Below are 18983 nucleotides of genomic sequence, written 5' to 3'. Positions count from 1 at the left end.
CAGTGGCTGGAAGATACAGATACGCGAACTTGCAGATACCCGTACGCGCGCATGCACTCGCATTCACAGGCGCAGCGACGACACTTAAGTGCACGCTGTGTGGTAGTTAGCGTGGCGAAATGGAAAAATTACTGAAACTAACGTGAAATATGGCACAGAAAGCGCAAAGCATGGTGGCTAGTACTCGGCAAACCTGTTGGACGCATGAAATTAACATCAGAAACAGCTGTGGCAGCTTGGACTTGGCTTGGCTTGGTTTTCTGCGAGCGTGTTTTATGTTTTTCGGGCGGGCTTCCTGGTTCGGCTTGGCTCTCCCCTCCCCCCGCTGTTGGTTTTGTTCTGTTTGAAGATCATTAACATTCATAATTAATTGTAACTCACTTGAACATTCCGAATGATGTGACTCTCTTGCGGCCACGGCGCACACAAGAAGTTCCCAATAATCGCGGCAGCCGAAAACGTATAAATTTTACAACAGTTGAAGCTTAGTCATTAGCAGCTGGCCCTAAATGATGTATAATTTGTAGCTGACCCGGGGTGGAAATGAAATTAAATTGAATTTAAATGGAAAAGTGCCACGAGGTAAAAGCCACTAAACTTGGAGTTTCGTTGACTACAAAATGGCCAATAAGTTGTGATTTCCCAATCTTCCCAATGCATAGAACAATGTATTTACTTATGTATTTACTTTAAGTTCATTGCTTCAATGCAGAATGCAGATACGTACGATCAAATACTTGTCTAGCATATTTTATCTTGCTTCTATTCAGACAACCTTTGCATTCGCTTACTGTTTCCGATGCACAGATAAAAAGTCGCGGATACACGCGAACAGCTGAAACAGACATCCCACCTCCACCACCCACCACATACATATATGTATGAAGCCATATGTACAATCCCCCCTGCGCCCCTGGCTGTTTCACCCACAATAAATCTTAATTTCTCACTCGCTCATGTTGACATTGCCTCCCCCGCTCGTCGCCAATTTTAAGTGACACATCAAATTAAATAAAAATAAAAATAAAAATAAAGCACAAATAAAGGCTAATGGGAGCGGGCAGAAGCGGGCACATAAAATACTTGACGACGAATTAGCCAAATACAAAATCAGCACAATGTGATTCACTTTTTCTTTTTATTCTGCCGTCGGCGATTTCCTCAGATGCCAATGAGCTGTTCGGATTGTCTGTATGAATGTTATTCACCTTTTTAGCCTAACAGCTGAAGGGTTCCAAAGTGGATTCCTTTGGCAGACATCCTACAGAGAATTTGATCACAAAAGTAATACCTCATTAACGTTGTATTTGCTGCTGCAAAATGTATATAAGCATCTAAAACAGGACACAAACTATATGAATGAATGGGTCAACTAAGTCCAACTAGTCAGCACTGTCTAAGTCAATTTAAATTTGAAATTTAAAGCGCACTCTCTGCTCATTTCGAAAACTTCCCACATTAATTAATTTGAAAGAGCATCGAACGCTAAAAATTAGCCGAGTTAATTATAAATTCACTTTCAAAACCAAAGAACCCGCCAGCGCAAAAACCGATATAATAGGGAATCATCGGTAGCAACAACCACAACGGCTATAGACTTTCATTGGGGCAGCGCTTTGTGGCAGCTGAGCCGAGGTTTTTAATCCATTCCTTCGGTGGAAGAGGGGCTTTGGCATGAGGAGCACATACCTGTCACTGACAGGTGCTAATGAACTACAACAACTAGCCAACAACTACTGCGTTTCGTAATAATCGAGTGCGACAGAGAGCTAGGCTATCTCTTTCGGCGGGTATCTGAATATGCTAAAATATGCTAAACGATTCTGCGCTTTTTTCATTCTACACGCTTGTTATTCGCGATTCCCCACCGACCCCCAAAGACCCCAACGCCCCAAGCTGGGAGCGAAAAAACTCATTTAGGCAAACGAAACTCGTATTGAGGTAGTCTTGACTACGAATCCGTATTTCGTATCCGAGCCGAGCCAGAGATACACGGAGTAAGTGTGAGACACAGATAGCAAGAGCAGCGAAATGCTATAAATTTATCTCGGCTTAGATTTATTGATAGACAGCCCGGCGAATTTACTATGTAAGCGATTGAGACAGTTTTGCGTCGGTACAGAAGTTGTTTTTGCAGCTGTTCGAACGTGTGAAATCAGCCACTAACTGCGATACATGCGAAATTTGTTAACATTTCAATTTGGGAGATAGCGAGTGCATAAATAGCAGTAGTTACGAGCGGCTAAACTTTATCCAATGGAGGTCAAATAGCCATCAGACATCAAGTACTTCATCATGTACAATTTTGGTAGCTGGAAAGATACAAAGATAGTTCATTGATCGTAGGATAGCACTACGGGTACAGGGTATCAAAGCATGCTTATTATTCTGAAAACAAATGCCAACTTTATCTTTTTTGAGGTGTACGTTCCTATAATTGGTATTATATTACTTGTAATTGGTACAAGAAGATATTCTGAACTATGAAACTATACTTTTGAAGGTATAATTTTCCGCAGAGCTTGAAAGGTTTTTGTTAGGTCTAAAGTGAACTTTTTTTGAAATAAATATATATGATCTAAGATACTGTTTGGTTATTCATAAATATTTTCTTTACGCACTTCATGAAATCCAAACTATCCATTAGGGTTCCCATTTCCTTCCGCACACCCGGGCATTTCAAACGCCAAGATGATGGCCACAGATAAGGAAACACAAGCTGCATAAATTAGTCGGCAAAGGAAGTCGTCTATATTAAATACAAGTAAAGCAAAAATATGCGTCTTTAACTGGTTTTGGACGCCGGCCCGGGTGTTTATTAACCTGTTAACCGTTCTCCCAGCTATCTCGCCCAGCCCAGTTCCCAGTTCCCAGTTCCCAGTTCCCATCGCATCCCAACCCTTCAGATCGACAATCCGCTGCCCATGCAATGGAAACACACTTAATGCACATAAATAAAAGATAAGCCGTGGAAAAAGCATAACAAACGTTTGCATTTCCGGCTAATAAAACGGGTGGGTGGAGGAGTGCAGCCGGCGGAGTCTACTCCGTTTGGGGCATTAGCGGCTCTTATGAATATGCATGAGTATCGCACAATAAAATATATTTACGAAAAAGTAATACAAATCAAAACGAAATTAGTTCGCGCGGATTCGCGACCAGCGGAGAACCTACTCAACCGAACTCAACTCGACTTAAATTAATTAAAGCAGCGCAGTGTGTGGAAACATTTTACGTGTTGCCATGTGTGGATGGATGCAGTTGGCTTCCTAGTTTCCCCAGCCCCCTACTTTCCCCAGGTTTGCCCTGCCTCGGCTAATTATTCATTCATGACATGTTGAATGCACACAGCCGTCGTGGTGGAGGAGGGGGGAGGCTTCCCCGGTCGGGCATTATTTACAAAGTTTTGCAGCACTTGTGCTAAAGTATCTGACAGATATGCCGGCACAGGCACACACGTAGTAGGTACGTACACAGGGGGAAAATTGTGTGGCGGAAGAATAGCAAGAGGTGATTAACTTACGTTTTAGAATTCGATTTCCTGAAAGGGTTGTCATAGTTAGAAGTTAGTCCTAGGCCATGTATATTTTCCACCTTTTTTCTTGCTTAGAAAAATGTAATAGCAAGATACATTTTGAATTGAGTTAGTAACCATTTACTTGATTCATCTGATATTGTAATTGATGGAACTGAAAACCGCCCTCTCTTGGGAGGAGGCACACACCCCTAGTGTAGCACCCCTAGTATGCAATTGAAAGCTAGCTGCATTTTTTCCAGTGCAGCTGCAGTAGCTTGGCTAATCTGAACGAAAGGCATAAAGCGTCAACGTGCTGCTCACGTTCATCAGAGCCATGGCCAGTCGAAAGCTGGAAAAAACGGGTTGTGGCCAGAACAAGAAACCCACATGCAGGCACTCGGCAGAAGGAGCCACCACGCCCCTGCCCCGCCCTCTTGCAGCCCCCTCGCCCCCACCCTCGCGGCGACACTGTCCCTTGTCGCCTGTGTGCAACCTGCTAATAGCTTGTTTCGCCGTCACTGCAAATTAACTTTGGCTCTGTTCACCCTGGGCTGCATTTTTGAGCCGCTCAGCTCCGTTCTGCGCTGCAAATTACACTATTTTTCACTCGGCCAGAACCACGAGGGGTACAGTGGGCAGCCGTTTAGCAGACAGCTTAAGTCGACCTTTACCATGCGATGTACTTGTGTGTTGAAGAGGCAGTGCTATAGGATTTCCTATGCCTTAAGCCTCAGAAGCGTATTACACAGAAGCGTTTCCACCAATGTTTACAATTTTGCACAACATATATATTATAAGCCAATGGATATTTAAATGATATATTAAATGATATAAAACAGAGGAAAGTAGCTCGAGTATCCTAAACTAAATATTAGGCTTCGACTGCTTAAATAAATATAACTTTGTATGGTCCCACTTTCTGTTAACGAAATGATAAATATGAAATAGGTCGCTTTCTAGCAAAAAAAGTCCTTTTGCGAACTAAAAATTGCTTCGATTATGCGTGCTATTCGTCCCACTGTGCGCGCTGCAATCGTGTGAAATATTCAAAGAGCTCGGTAGCAAACCCAAACCAATGTGCGCGAAGGCAAAAAAGCCAAACGGATGTGGATGATGTGTCTCGCTTTGGTTTTCGGGCTGGGAAAACTCTCTCGCACATTTGGGCTGTCGGAATCGCGCCCAGGAAATATTGCAACAGGAACCGGCTGAGTGTCGGGGGAAGCTGAGTTCTCCCTGTGCAGAGTGGAGCAGGATAAGAGCGCTTAAAGTCGCACATTTAGTGACAGTTTGTTGGATTTGCATGGTGACGACGTTGACATGGCAGAGTTGTCATGATTAATGCGTGGCAAGGGGGCCGGAGTCAGCGGAGTCACTCCGGCCAAAAGCTGAGTCTCCGGATGGCCAAAGCTCTGGGCTCTGAGTGGCGGCAGATTTCAAATGCTCCTGGGAGGGGCAGTGCCTTAAGTGGGTCAAGCTGTGCGCCAGGAAAACCCTGGAAACAGGCACAGCGTCCTTTCCACTGCGGAGGATATGGATTTTAATAGGGGAGATATGCTTCCTTGATGAAAGTCAGTTTAACTTCGCAAATTAAGGGCGCACTGGGAGGGATGTGGAGAGCTCAGTTAAATCAAGGATAGTTGACCAATAAGAGTTTTAAAAAAAGAAAATAAATAAAGAAAATAAAAAATGAGCTCAGTTAAATCAAGGATAGTTGACCAATAAGAGTTATAAAAAAAAAGAAAAAAAAAAAGATGCTGATAAGGAGAATAGGAAAGAGCCAAATATCATATCAATTTTTATAAAATCATTTGCAAATTGTAAAAGATACTGAAACCTCAATTAGATGAACGTGCTAGTGGTCACGCTAAACTACTGCGAGTGGCGTTTATCTGAGACGGATTGAAAGGTATCTGCGAGATACTTTTTGACCACCCTAATGAGCTGCGTTCGATGCTAGCTTTTGACATTTGCCAGGGCGAACCGCAAAAACACTGCCTGCAAAAACAGGCAAATTAAATGTAATACAATGTAAAAGTTGCAGTGCGTGTTCGGCATGGGAAAAGGGGCACGGCTCGGCTTCGGGGCAGCAAAACGGCTGAAACAGCATGCAACTGCCACTTGCCCCACCACAAGCACCGCGCTCTGCCCCTCGTCCATCGGCAATGCACCATGTGTGCCGAAGTTTTTTGCTGGTTTATTGCGAGTTGCGTGTTTTTATTTTATTTTCCGGTGCTGCCGCTCTCGACGCTGCTAAAAGACAGCGCATTAAAATTTAAATTGCATTTCGCCCGACGCGAACAAATATTCTTTTTATTTTAATGCGACGGCGGCAACCAAAATGCTAATCAGTTGAGTATAACCTATATAGGCTTACCCGCCAGATTTCGCTGCTGGTGATTTTGTTTCATTAATCAAAAGCAAAGTTCAATGGACCCGCCGGGCCGGCAATTTAAAATGATTTTATAATTGAAAATGGAAGAAGACCTTGCATCCAGCATGTATGTATCTACATATTTCACACCCCACTCTGCGTTATGCAACAGCACTCCGCTGTTGTACACTCATCACTCGGGGCTAACCGATATCGAGAAAAACATAAATATGGTGAGGCTACTGAAGTCCACGCCAGTAAAAGAGATTTACACGGCAAATGACAAAAGAATAAGGCTAATTTAAAGTCTTTCTCTGGAATTTCCCATATGAAACAAGCTAAAATTGAGTTCTTCAAACCAGCAAAGCTTACATTCCAGAGGAGAATGTGGACATCGTGTAGCCAGAGAAGTTTTCCTGCAACAACTAGGGGCACTGTCCGCACCTGAAGCGACTTTTAAGTTACGCTGTCCTGTTGGACTGTGATCCGGAACCAGACAAATTTTAATCACATTCTAATTAGCCAAACTACGTCAAAGCGTCCGGATGCCACTCGCCCCAGCACGTTGCCCCTCCATCTCCTCAGCGCAGCGAGGCTTAATAAGGAAATCAATTAATAACAAACGGTGCAGCAACCTTAGAAGTTGGCGAGGCGAGCCAGCGGATGGTAGTTTGCAGACTGTCTAATAGATTTGAAATTAAAGTTTGCGCCGCAGTCAGCAAAGTTGGTTGTAGAGCGACATTGACTTGACTCAACAGCAAGTTGACTTCAAGCTGCAGATACACAGATGCGCAGATACACAGATACTCAGGTACTCCGTTGCTCGGATGCAAAGATACAAGCCAGACAGCGACGGCACAAGGAAAAGCAACATCGAGGAAGACGACAATGAAGTTGGTCGCCTGTGGAACATGGCAATGCACTCAGGCCAGGAGGGGTGGACGAAAAAACTTCCGTAAACAACGCGACTCAGCCCGGGCCATCAAGCAACCAAGATTTAAAATTAGAAACGAGGGAAATAGATACACCGAAATAAAAAGCAAGCAGCAGAGGGAACGAAACGAAGTCGAAGAACACCAAATGGAAAAGGAAAATAAAACTGTCTACAAGCCAAGTGCAGACGACTCCCGAGGGTGTGTGGGAAACCCGGGGAAATGCTTCTTCTTACAGTCCGGAGGACAAAAAGAGGAGGTGATCCAGCATAAGCCCAAAGTTAGTGGGGAACAACCCGATTGGAGCAGTGGAGTACTCCGAAAATCGCCCGCGAATTCTTTAGCAAAAATATTTAGAAATGGACTTAGAGCCCGGTACTACTTGCTTGAACGGAGCTGTATCTGGGCGATGCGGAGGTGAGCACAGTGGGCGAGGGGATCTACAAGCCCATCCACCGCCTTGGGGCGCAACTGCAAGCGAGCAGAGGCAATCAAACAACTGAGGCATGACAACTTTATGCCAGGAGCAGGCCATAGAAGTTGCTGCCAATGATGGCAACGACGATGCTGCTGATGATGATGATGATGATGATGACGATGGGGATGCAGCATCTTGGTGGGATGGGTGCACTCCACTCCCGTGCCCATGAGCTCTTCGCTCCGTTTCCCAGTCTCCGGCGGCACATTTGACGGGCGAGCCGAGGCAGACGTCCGAACGGCCCATGACATAAAAATTAAATAAACAAAATTATGGACCAGGCCATACGTATGAGGCCCGAGGTTCCCATATCGCCCATGTCGCCCTTTCCTTCGTCTTGGCAACTTGGATAAGTGTAGTGCCTGGTGCGGGGGCATAGATAAGGCCTCGGGCGGGGAGGATGGAACAAATAGCGCGTGGGGAGTGAGTACAAATCAAAATAAACATTCTATCCGTCGGTACACAAAATGTTGTTTCCCGAATTGGTGTGTTTGTTAGACAAACAACTGAGGGAGTTTTCTCCCTCTCCTCCTTCTTGGACCGATGAGGGAGCTGAAACGCCCTGGAGTGGAATAAAAAAGCGCCTTGGGGCGAAGATACAACTAATTTGAACTAGGAGTCGACAGGCAGAGCCACATTCACTGGCAAGGAGTGTAAACACTTACTGCAGAAAGCAAGATGGCCAATACGATTGCTTTAAGTATGATTGCCAAATTATGGCAATCATTTAGCTCGAATTACTTTTCTCCAAAATACAAATACGTGTGTCTTAAGCCTTAAACGCAGTTGCCTTAGTTTTCACCAGTTTTAGCTGAAGCCAATCCAAAACCGAGCTGCAAACTGCACAACTCATTGCATTCCAGAGCCATCTGGCCTGTCACAAGCGTTCTGCAGAGGATGTGGAGATGGGCCCGAATGGGATGTGGAAACCCACTCAAATTAGAGGAAATTATCAGAAGCATCGAGTCGACTTGTAGTCTGTTTGAAGTTCCCGTGGCAAACGAAGCGTGCCCAAAACAACTTTCAAGCACTTTTCCAAGTTGCCCCTAGTGCCTCGTTCCTCCGCTAGATGGCAACAAGCTAACTGGCAGCTCGCAGTTTTCACGAAACAATTTCCATTGCTGCAACTTTTTAATGCCCCACGAAGGCTGCAGGCCATCCGTCCACCCCTTCATGTGTTGCCACTCTATAAAAATATGCTTTATGAATTAATGAAAAGAAAATGTTTGCACCAGCAGAAGTGGAAGTGCAGCACAGGTGGCTGGAGGGGATCTCTCGGGGAAGAAGACTCGGGAAGCAGCCCACACATAAGCAAAAAGCCAGTCTAGGGATCATTTAATTTTTACGACGCTGGCTGCCGGGACTGGTTTTGTTTACAACGCAGACAAAAAATCACAGATTAATCTTTAAGTATGTTAAGCCGATGATAATGTAAGATAATTCCGGTTCACGTTGAATGCGATCTGATTACCAGCTAATGAGTAACTGATATGATATCTACTCCATTATTTTATGGCATGTGTTCTGGAACCATTTCAACTCTATTAATCTGAACCGTAAAATCATGCATGACGCCAAGTCCGGTTGTTGGAATTCTTGATTTCGCTGTTTGAGTCACCGCGATTATTTATTGGTGACTGCGGAAGACGGGAATATATAGGTAGTATTCCTATTTTTAGGCAATCGATATATCAAGTTAGATTGCTGGCGTAATATCATTTTAAATTGCTACGGAAGCCTCAACTGTCAGATACCCCTCAATCCGTTAACATTTTTTTTTTATTATATTTTTTTTTTCTTTTTTAACAACATCTACACCAATGTGTTTGCTAGACATGCCATTCAGCTCGGTTCATGAAGGATATTTATCTACGTGTGTAATAAATATGTACATACATACTTATGATCGAAAACGCTTCTTGCTACCTCTTAGATACTTTCCAAAAGAAAACCTTTTGGTCTCTACTGCAGTTTTTGTTTCTTGTCTGCATTGTGGAACAATCCTACTCTTTTTGAGGTATACCAATGGATAACCAATATTCTTATGGATAACCATCAGCCGAATCCCACTTACAAATACCAGACCTTGACCAGATCTCACCTTCGCCCGTTTCTCCCAGGGAATCGCCACGCATCCGCTGGCAGTCGATGCCAAACGGAAATTGATTTCTTCCAGAGCATTGGCAATCAGCATCGATATGCACGCAAGAGCGGAAATGATTGCATCACCTAACACAACCACGTGCCACTCATTTCTGCCTGCCTGCACTTGCGAGCGGCCAGTGGCGAGTTGCAAGTGGAAAGTTGCAAGAAGTCGCTGTCTGGCGGAGTTTGCATGCAAATTGCGTCAAATTGTGTATTTCCGGTGCCTGGCCGGCCGGTGCGTAAATATTTTATGCTTCATTCTGTCTTCGGTCTAGGCAAGTGAATTATAGCTAATTACAAGCGCAGTCGAAGGGGTTTGGGCGGTGTGGAGCTGGAGTCCCAGACTCAAGACAGCAAAGAAGGCGCCCAGGACCGTAGAGCGGAGGACGGAGGGGCAGGAACCAGCCAGGCACATCGCCATCGACCATGGAAATCATCCCCCAGGGCGCCAAAATGCGGTGGACGTCGTCGTTGTGGGCCACACTTCTCGGGTAACAAGTGGAGTTACCATTCAGCTTTGCCCCATGCCCCATGCCGCATGCCGCATGCCGCATGCCGCTTGTTTAATATATACCTTTAGCCACTATTGTTGCCGCTGCGGTGGCCCGTGGGCTTCCCTTTCGGGCGTCCGGGTTCCGAGGCCCGAGCTCCATTTGATTTAGTGCACGGTCGTAGTAATTTAGATTTGTGGTCGCCATTTAAGCGCACATGGATTTCTATTTCTTTAGCTTTTCCACTTTATCGCACTCCGTTCAGGCGGCAAGATGTTGCCCTTTCAGGAATGGTTTTTAATTTCCTTTTTACGGTTCAATGTCGCCCGTGTTTTTACTATGCGTGGGTTTAGATTAAATGGAAGGACCAGTTTAGAGATACAAAACGTATGTCTGGAAGAGTTAAGTGTGACCTTTGAGCATTAGATCAGTTCCTCCGCCCTTCAAACCTAAAGAGTCTTCGATGAACCTAAAGTATCTGAGAATAGCTTTGGCCAGTTCATGGAGCCTTCCTCAGGGATACCCAGGGGTAAACAGCATCCAATTAGTCAGACTTGGCCAAGCTAATTTCTTGGGCAAATGCCAGCCTTATCCAGCTAATCCACACTGCATTCTCACTCATTCTCTTCTCGTCTTTTTCATTCGTTGCAGGTAAATAGATACTTCTGCCTGGCGGCGTTAATTTGGTCTAATTTGCAAGGCATGCAGTGCGGCTGTCCCTGGATCTTGGCCACTGTTTAATGGCCAGCGGTGGGGCAGTGGTTGGCAGTGGTAGCTGGACGCACCCATTGTCAATATCAACAGGCAACGCCACGAAAAACCACTGAGGTATTTGCATTTCCCATTATTATTGCTGCTGCTGCTGCTGCTGCAGCTGTTGCACCTCGGCCCAACTCCTCGCCCTGGAGTGCTAATGGCCATCAGTCCGAGCTGGTCAGAATTTGCACCCTGGGAGCGTGTGAAATTTCTGTTGCAGTTTTCGGTTCCCTGGCCTTTGTTGTGCTGCGGAGCAATTTGTTGCTGGCCACGTAAAACAAGGTCCGGCAAAAGGGTGCTTCAAGCGCAATGGCAATCGCGGTGGCAAGTGGCAAGGGGCAAGAGGCAAGAGGCCAGGGGCAAATTGTTAATTATGTTGTCTCTCGAAGCAGGAACTCCGAATGGGGAGGCCACCGGGACTTCCCTAATGAAGTTATTTGGTCCAGGATGTTCAATGACAGATTTAAGCGAGAACTCCAACGTCTTTATGTGGTCCTCATAAAGTATAGTCAGCCTAGATTTTAAAGTAGCTTTGTTAATGACGCTCTTTTAGTCAAAATTGCACATTCCTTTATAGTGGAATACTTTGAAGTTGTCATACGATCTTCGGAATTCGGGTTTTCCGAGATGGACCACCCGTTCCCAACAAGGAACAAGAGTTCCAAAGAGCTTCTACCGAATATACATTAAAATAGGGGAAGCGTACTGAAAGTTACACGACTCGTCGACCGGATGCGGATACTATATACTATATATCACCTTTACAATATTGGAAACTTCTTTATGCAGGTCTATTAAGGATGTATTGATACCTGGCGTGTATGCTTCGCTGAATTGGGCCTCTTATATTCTGTATCTTTGATTGGAATTTCCTGTTCATCGATTGCCACAGCTCATTCAAAATGTACCACCCTCCGCATCGAATCCCAACCGAAGAACACCCATCACCCGCTGAACAACCCATTAAAAATATTTCGCTTCATTTGTCTGAGGCGATTTCCAGCGCTTAATGCCAATCAAACGAAGCCGATCCTTGTTTATTGTTGACTTGCTCCTTCTGCAATGTGGGCCACACCCTTGGGCCCAGCGCCCAGCGCGCTCGAAGATTGCTTTTGGGATGTGGTACTGGGCGTGCATCCTGTTTATAATTCTATTTGCCAACCTAGTTACCTCTGCCCAGCACAACTCCCCCGCTGGCCAACTAGCACAGCATCCATGCATCTCCGTGGCCCATAATAAATTCATTTTCAATTACGCGTGTGCCCAGTGGTGGGCTGGTGTGGGGTGTGGGGTGTGGGTTCAAAGCCAGAGGTCGTGTGCAGCACAGCCCAAAAATCTGTTTAGTCTGTGGTGGCAGCAGTCGCTGTTGTTCTGTGCTCCCCTTTCCTTGGCTGCCGCTCCACGGGGCTGCAAATGGAGGCCGGAGCAGGGGACGCACTGGCGGCTAACTGCAGGCATGCATGACATACGAGTATGAAATATTTATATAGCTAAAATACGTAATTAACTCAAATTATAATGGGGCGACTAGGCTGGGTCTGTGCGTCGCGCTCCCCTTCTCTTTCATAACAATAGGCGCTAATGCCGATGTCAGTCGATGCACTGAGAATAAATTCAACAACTGGTAAGGTGGGGCAACAATTTGAAAATGGTTAATTATTATTTGTATTCATTTTCACAAGCGCATCATACGCAAAATGTATTTAATATAACTCAAATAATAATAATATATTTTATTTTATATTGGGAAAATGTGGGTTACTCATATAAAAATGAGGAAAATGCTTTTCACCAACATCACCTTCTGAATATTGGGAATTTTTGGAACAAACTCGGCTTCACTCCGAAACTTCCGAAACACTTCTCTGATTAATAATGCCCCTCCTTTCCTCCACAACCACGATAAGAAGCCACAAAATATGCTAAGCGGGGGAATTGAATGGATTTCTGTGGATCCAAGTGGTCGGCGAGGGGCGAGGAGGGGTAGGGCATGTTAAAATGCATGCTGAGTGTGATTACAACAAAAGCAACAAAACAGGCCCCTCCCCACTCGCCACGCCCCCTCCCGTTCGCACCAGTTTGGCTGCGTTGCGTTGGTCATTATTTACTCATCGATTGCCGAGGAATGCGGTGCATCATGCGGAGTTTCTGGCGAGAAGAACTCCACCAGCTCCCCGCCAAAGAAACCCCTCCCTCTTGGGTCTGTATTTATGGCTCCTCTTCAGTACTCCGACCGATTGTCCGTCTGTCTGGGAGCCGTTGCACTGGCTGCGGCCTGTGGACAACGGACAGCGGACAGCGGACAGCGGACAACGGACAGCGGACAACGGACAGCGGACAACGGACAACGGACAGCGGACTGCTAATAAATTCAGCAAAGCCAGCAGGTTGCTAGAATTAAGGTTTCTCTGCCTGCCAACAGGAGGCTTCGAGTGGGAACGGAGGGCTCCGTGGGGATCTGGGGGCTCTAGGCGGAGCTACAAAAATAACAAATCGTGTTGTTAACTGGCAGCGTCGTCATCGTCATCGTCATTGGCGTACGCACGAATGCATTCTGCCTTTTGTGGATACGACTGAAACTTCACTGTGAAAAAGTGTTTAAGGCTAAATAATTATTAATGAGTTTTTTGTATTATTAATATAAAATTTTTATAATATTTTGCTTAAAGCTATCTTAATGTAGTTTACAGAGATTAGATTTTAGGAACAACTTAACTGAAAAATTTAAATTATATTTAATATTACAATTTATTGATTTAATATTTTAAAGCAAGGAAAAAAAGCTAAATAATATAATTGCGGTAACATATATTGTGATTGTCTGAACTAATTTCCTTATTTCATTTATTTTACGAATAGAGGTGCTTCCTTATAAACAAGGTTTTTGTGCAAGGTTTATAATAAATTTTATTGAAGATATAAGTATACGTATCTTTGGTATGTTGAGATGGTTGTGACCAAATTAGCTTTAAAAAATTACTTAACTTACTTATTAATAGTGGAAATTATAATTTCATTGCTCTCTCAAAGCTTTAATAAATGTAGATAGTTATTGTACAAACAAAATCACATAGTACACTACTAAGATGATATATCATAACTGGTATCGAGGTGAGCTAGCTTTCCCACAAGCCCAATTTCGTGAGTGCAGTAGGCATTTCGCTCAGTGGAGCCCGGGACCTGGCCAGTGGTCACACATAGCTGGTCCTCCGCCGGCACTCTGCGCGATCTCCCTACCCTGCAGACCGCTGGTGCTTAGTATGCATGCTTCGTTGGCCTGCGTCTTGGGCTGCGTTTGGGCCGGATTGGGATTGGACTTGGGCCGGGACCTGAAGCTTCGAGGCCTCAGCTCATTGTCATTGACCTCCGCACACACGGCCAATTGTAACTGCAACTCTCGTGTCGGGAGTGCCATGGCAAACTCTTAATGTTTCGGGGAATGCTCACTGGAGTTGTTGTTTCTGTTGGTGCCACTACGCTGCTGGTGCAGTTTAAGCCAAGTGCAAGCTGCTTAGGAGTTGGCTAAGTCGCAACGTATGGCCAAAGTCGGATAATCCCTGCCGGAGTTCATAGCGCACTTGCGTTCCGTGAATGGATATCGAGTGGGAGGGTGTGGATATCTTGTTTATGGGTCAATGGGTACTTTCGTACCCACTTTTGGAGTGGCCAACTATGCTGTATCTCTGTTGTATCTCTTGTTTAAAGCTTATTTGCAAGGCATCGGAAGATAGCAGCCCTTTCACTTTTCGCTTCCTCCTTCCTGCCACGCACACAATACAAAAGTTGGCCAGAACTTCCGGCTCCGCTCTTGGCCAGGGTCAAAGTTTAAGTTGTGTTTTGCTTCATTATGTAATTATAGTTTGTGCAATGAACCGTTATTCTGCTGGCTCCCAGTGCACGAGTGTGAATAATTCAGCAACCAGCTCTCGGCCTTCCCCCTTTCCTGGCCTACAGTTGGTGCGTGCTTCTCCTCGTTGCTTCTCTGCTGGCCATTACAAAGTCTGCTCGCCACTTGGCCATTGTGTGTCCATGTGTGTGTCTGCGCTTAATTATACACTTGCCACAGAGGTTGCCACCGAACGGGTTATTATTGCAGTGGCCATTAAATATTTGATTTGCATTTATTAAGTCGATCGGTTGCGTTAGCAAGTGAAGCCAATTATCGCTGCTAATTGGAACTGAGTCACTGGTAGCCTTACGTTACCCTAAGTTCCAAGCAAAAACCATAGATAAACGTGCTTGGAGCAGGGATTTATGTCGGTGATTACGGGCCAGTCCAGTTGGACCTTCGAGTCAGGTGCAGAATAAGGGTTTCAAAGTCCGTTCTTCGAGGTTACTTGTGCAAAACTTGCTTCACTGCGCCGCCAAAAGTTCAGTGGAGCATGAAGCGCACCCACCAAAACCCCCACTCCAAGCCATTTGGAAACCCAACCCCCCGCCCCATAAAAAAGTACGTTGACATTAGCCTTACAAGCTCATGAGCTGCTGTCATAAACTTTTATTATCATTACGCTTTCGTCGCTCCCCGACATCCGCCGGACTGTCGTATTTGTTTTATTGACTGCGCCACATGGTCTTTGGGTGGCTCCAGTGCTCCAGAAGTTGCAGTCAATGTCCTCCTGGTGTCCCACCCCACAGCCCTATCTGGCCAGAAATGCGCTTCTACCGCTAACATTTTTCAGCTTCGAGTGCCTGCGACCACTGATAAGATTGCCGCTCCTGATAACCGCATGAGACATTTCCTGGAGGTGTCACATAACCAGCTGCCCCTCTCCTCGCCAGATTCCAGCTACCCCTCCGTCCTCTGGTGCCTAACCGCGCCGGAAAGAGTGCGTGGCTGGGATTGATGCACTGGAGCAGCTAGGCACTGCACCGACTGCAACCAGCTACATTGCCTATTGGTTCAGGCTGTAAATAGGACCATGTATCTTTAGTCCAGTTTCCCACACTGCAGCCTGCAAAATGTAATCAATTCAAGCGGGTTTCAAGGGTACATTAGACGATACATTTCGTCCATGACTACCAAGTTTGGTGCTTGGCATTTGGCATTGGGCCAAGATCCGCTCGGTCGGGGTGTGGAGTCTTTAATTTGACTTGAGAGGACTTCAAGACCGGATGCCATCCCTCGCATGGGCATACGTGTGCACACTTAACCCACTCCCAGCTTCGATTTCAAAGCACTGCTGTTCTGGAGCCCATGTTCTGTGCTTGTAATCATGGAAATGCCCTCGAGCGCTGGCCGCTTGGCACCATTCAAGCTGCGAGTGGGGTGGTTGGCGGTGGGCGGGAAAAGCGGGCGGAAAAGCGGGCTGAGGACTTGGCTCGGCGCTTGGCGTTTGAGCTGCTGCTTGAGCTCCAGCTGGAGCAAACTTTTCGTCTAATTCTTGGCCCGCTTGCCTTTCTTCTCCAGTTTGCTATGACAAAAAGCATTGTTACGGGAATGTATGAGTCGGCTGGGAAAGTGGCTAGGAGGAGGGGTGCACATATCCTTTGGCTTATCCGGCTCACAGCGTGCCTTCGCCTCTGGGCTACACATTTTGCTCGCACTCGTATTACTCAGAAGTGAAGCACTTAGCATGCGATTAGGTTTTTGCCAGAGGTATGTGAGCAAAAAAGGGTTAGTGGATTGCAAAATGGAACTGATTCCAGGGCTGCGATCTGCGCCACATCCATGTTAAATTTAAGGCTGCAACTCATGTGCGGTCGGCCATTCATTCATTCCTCGCTAATCCCAGCCATGACTCTAATTCCCTTGATATTTCACTTTGTTTGCCGCCGTCTCCCCCACCTGCCGTGTCAACAAAAGCCGCAAAAAGCAGCCAAATGCCAACAAATAACAAATAACGAGGTGTATGTATTTAGTTGTCTCCTAGTAGTCCGCACCCACACCGAGCCAGTGCTTAACCCGCAGGCGGCCTGCCCCCCATGGGTGTCATTGCTGCGTTTAATATTGCAAAAAGGATGCCGAACCGGCTTTCAGGGCTTCCTTTCCGGGGAATCGGGGTCCGTGGATTCCAGGATTCGAGGAAGGCGTCGCGGTGGCGCCCACATTTGTCTTGCTCCCGCTTTCCACTGGCCCGCTGTTTACCCAAGTCCTTGCACTCGCTCCAAGCTCCCAGCGCTCTGAAATGAAAATGGACAGGGCCACAGTGGAACGGCAGCTCTCGACTTGTGGTTACCTGCAATTCAGTATTTCGTTCCATCTCTGTGTAAAGTCTCCTTTAGTGGCACCATCTCAAACTCCCATTTATCAAAAATCTTACCTCAGCTTAACACCATTTACTTTAAGAATTGATAGTGTAGAATACGAGTGAAGCGAATTCTTTGAAAATTTAGATTTAGATTTAGAATCGCTCTAAGAGAGTTGCTTTCCAGGCGCGAGAGTCTTCGAAGTGAAGCATAAACCCTTCCAAAAAGCAGTATCTTATCCTTTGAAATGCCATTCTGTTCGTTCCATCTGCTGCGGGAAGAGAGCTTCCCTGTCCGCGAGTCGTGGTGGCGCGCAGAGAAAGCGAGGCGCCTCTGCTTGGGGCAGCTTTCCTTCTGCTGTTTCCCGAGATTTTTCCTCCGCACGTTTTTCCTTTGTGCGTTTATATACATTCACGCCCGCCCCTGCCCCTCCCACTTTCGTCGGGTGTAATGTTTGATTTAGTGTTTGTTTTTTAGCTCTGCACTTCCGTTCCGTTCATCCTGTCCCTTCAAGCCCCTCCTCCTCCCCCTTTGAGTCCCGTTCTGTGTTGGCTTTAATAAGCTTTTATTTCCGTTTTCAGCATGTTTTGCTGGCTGCTTTTGTGGCGTCGTTCCTTGTCCACAGCTCCTCCTCCTGCACCTTGTTGCGCCCCCCTTTTCGTGCTCCACTTGGCGCTTTTATTCATAGCTTTTAATTTGCGGTCGAAATGAAATAACAATAAATAAAATGGCCACTTCCCCTCCGCGGCGTCCCCTCCCCGCCCAGCAATTTTATGTAAAAATGTAAAAGTGTAGAAATGTAGAAATGTTGAAAATGAACAGAATCGCCGCCGCTATTTGTTTACATTTGCTTTTATCTGGATGGCGTTGATTGCCGGCATTTGTCTGTGGGCTTCTTCAGATTTGAATTGTAGCCGCGATTCCTATCGGCGGGTCTGCTGGGCACATCTGAGTGATTACTGAGTCCGAAACTCCGGGGAGCAGAGGGTTGAGCCCGGGGCGCTGGGAACTCGGGGATCTGGAAAAAGGTTGGATGTTGGCGAGCAAACATAATACCAATCCCTCTGCTAAGAGCCCATAATACCCAATGCAGCAGCGTCGTCCTTTGTATCCTGGCATCAATATTGCAATCTTCGCCAAGTTGCCAAACAAGTCCTAAGTACTTTTGATAGCTTGAGCCGGTTTTCCTCCATCCACTGCAAATTGGCAATGAAACTTTAGCGGCAGCAATAAATTCGAAGTTTGGCACAGTTTGCCAGCTCGTATGTGTCTATATCTTGAAAGGGGAGTGCAGAATAGGAGTAAGGCAAGCAAAACTCCGGGCCATAAACTCGTACATAATAATCGTCGGCTGATGTTGCAACATATTGGTAGCTTGGCAGCGGTTCGACAGCCAGGGAGTTTCAAAATTTTGCATATGCCGCTTGTCGGCAACATATTGCGTTGCATGCAGCACTTGGCATTGCAATTACGTAAACGCAAACTTGTAGCTCGATCGTGAGTCACAGACTTCCGCCGATCGGCCTGGTCTGCTCCTCTCCTGGAGCATCTCCCATCTTGTGTGGCGCTGCCAGGAAATGAAGTAAATCAATCTATAAATACTTCAGTTCGAAGTGTCCCATGCTGCGACGCATAAAATGCTCATTAAACTTCATTTTCCGGCTCGCAGAAGAGCGTCCCACAACTTCGTATCTTTAACGACTCTGTCTTGACCGCACCCGAAATTCTCTGGCGGTTTTATGACAATTTTAGGACTCTATTGTGTGTCGATGGGAAGTAATGCCAACCCAACTCACTCAAATTCCTTTCGTTCGGCCAATTTGTGTGCGTAATTAAAAAGAGTTTCGAATTTTCTATTCCCTGGTTGATCATAAAACGCATGCCAGAACGAATGTGATCTATGGATTCCAAATAGAGTGTGCTTGGGGTCACCTTCTTGGGGTTATCTTCAGTCCAACTACCTTGAATTTCATCTGATAGATACATTGGGATTGCATTGGATGCTGCCCCGCAATTGATCAACAACAACCACTCAAATGTATCAACGTAAATAGTCATTAGAGTAACTTGCCCAAATCACAGTTCAGTGCTTTGAACTTTGGGT

This window comes from Drosophila erecta, unplaced genomic scaffold (genome assembly GCF_003286155.1).
Source record: "Drosophila erecta strain 14021-0224.00,06,07 unplaced genomic scaffold, DereRS2 tig00000055-arrow-pilon, whole genome shotgun sequence".
Classification (NCBI taxonomy): domain Eukaryota; kingdom Metazoa; phylum Arthropoda; class Insecta; order Diptera; family Drosophilidae; genus Drosophila; species Drosophila erecta.
The sequence above is the reverse complement of the archived record's forward strand: the minus strand, read 5'-3'. Positions refer to the sequence as shown.